The 1,570-nt window shown below is 47.8% G+C and overlaps 1 pseudogene; it reads left to right on the forward strand.

Moving 5' to 3' along the window:
- The first annotated feature begins 477 nt into the window (after positions 1-477).
- Positions 478-1,532, forward strand: LOC130599622 (olfactory receptor 1038-like; annotated as a pseudogene).
- The last annotated feature ends 38 nt before the right edge of the window (positions 1,533-1,570 follow it).

Below are 1,570 nucleotides of genomic sequence, written 5' to 3' on the forward strand. Positions count from 1 at the left end.
TCTGCACCATCCTACCCTAAGGAAAGCCACATTTGCTCTCAAAGAGCTCCTCCTGGGTCACAGAGAACAGCTATTTATTCCTCATGTACTCACCCTGGACTGGCAGCACCCAAAAGATGAGAAATAATTCCCTTTTCCCAGCAGTTACTGGGGAATTCAAGGACTTCCATGTGTCAATGGCTTGAGAGGAACTATGAGGAACCCTGCAGTTTATTCATTCTGGTGTTGCCCTCCCTCCTTTGCCTTAAAGTATCTACTTGCTTCTAAGCGTGTTCGTGATGGTTGTGGTGTTTAGCCTTGGGAACTTGGTGGTTTCCTCTCTCAAAGAGAATTTACCTTAGATTGACTTGTATGTATGTAAGTGGTGTAACTGATTGATAGACAAAACCTGATATTCTTAACATTATTGAGGGATTTGGGCCTATTTAGCATTTCAATTTGAAGACATAAATCAGGCAAACTGCTTGTAGGTTCACTATGGTTGAAGATGATTATACGTCCCACTCTGAGCTTATTCTCCTGGGCTTCACAAACAGGGAAGACCTGTGGGTGATGTGCTTTGTCTTATTCCTTACCATCTATGTGGTTACCTTCATAGGAAACCTGGGAGTAATTGCATTAATCAGAATGGATTCCTACCTACACACCCCCATGTACTTCTTCCTAAGCCACTTGTCTCTCCTGGATGTCTGCTACTCCTCTACCATCATCCCTCAAGCCTTGCTCGATGTTCTAGTGGAGAAGAATGTGATTTCCTTCATTAGATGTGCCACTCAGCTCTTCTGCTTTGCAACCTGTGCCACCACCGAGTGCTACGTCCTGGCTGCTATGATCGCTACATGGCCATTTGTAACCCCCTTCTCTACTCCATAGTCATGTCCCAAAGGCTTTGCATTGGGATGTTGGCTGGTTCCTACTTAGCTGGCCTGATCAGCTCTACCATACACACGGTTTCCCTATCTCATCTCCCGTTCTGTCGGTCCAAGACGATCAATCACTTCTTCTGTGATGGACCACCACTGCCAGCCCTCTCCTGCTCTGACACCCCTGCCATCGAGGTGATGGTTGCTGCCGTGGTGGGGTCCAAGGTACTGAGCACCACGGTCTTCATCCTCATCTCCTACTTGTCGGTCCTTTCCACTGTCATGCGGATGCAGTCTGTGGCTGGTCGACAAAAAGCTTTCTCCACCTGTGCCTCTCACTTCATCTCCATTGCTTTGTACTACGGCAGCTCCCTCTTCATGTACCTGTGCCCCAGCTCCAGGCAGTCCTCAAAGCATGATGAGGTGATCTCCATGCTGTACTCTGTGGCTGTCCCCATGCTGAACCCGCTCATTTACAGCCTAAGAAATGTGGATATGAAGAACGCCATGAGGACAGCAAAAAGTAGAGTCTTCTCCTCTTTGTCCGTTCATGGTTCCTTGTCAGCTGAAAGGAGAGGGCTACCCTGCCCTGGTGAGAAGCAGCAGGCTGGATATTGCACCTTCAAGGATGGTTCGATATTGCACCTTGAAGAGGATGGTTGGATATAGCACCTTCAAGTATGGGTGGATATAGCACCTTCCCAAAG

The sequence above is a fragment of the Pezoporus wallicus genome, unplaced genomic scaffold (assembly GCF_028554395.1).
Source record: "Pezoporus wallicus isolate ANWC-B61680 ecotype Strahan unplaced genomic scaffold, APGP_CSIRO_Pwel_v1 contig_2946, whole genome shotgun sequence".
Lineage (NCBI taxonomy): Eukaryota > Metazoa > Chordata > Aves > Psittaciformes > Psittacidae > Pezoporus > Pezoporus wallicus.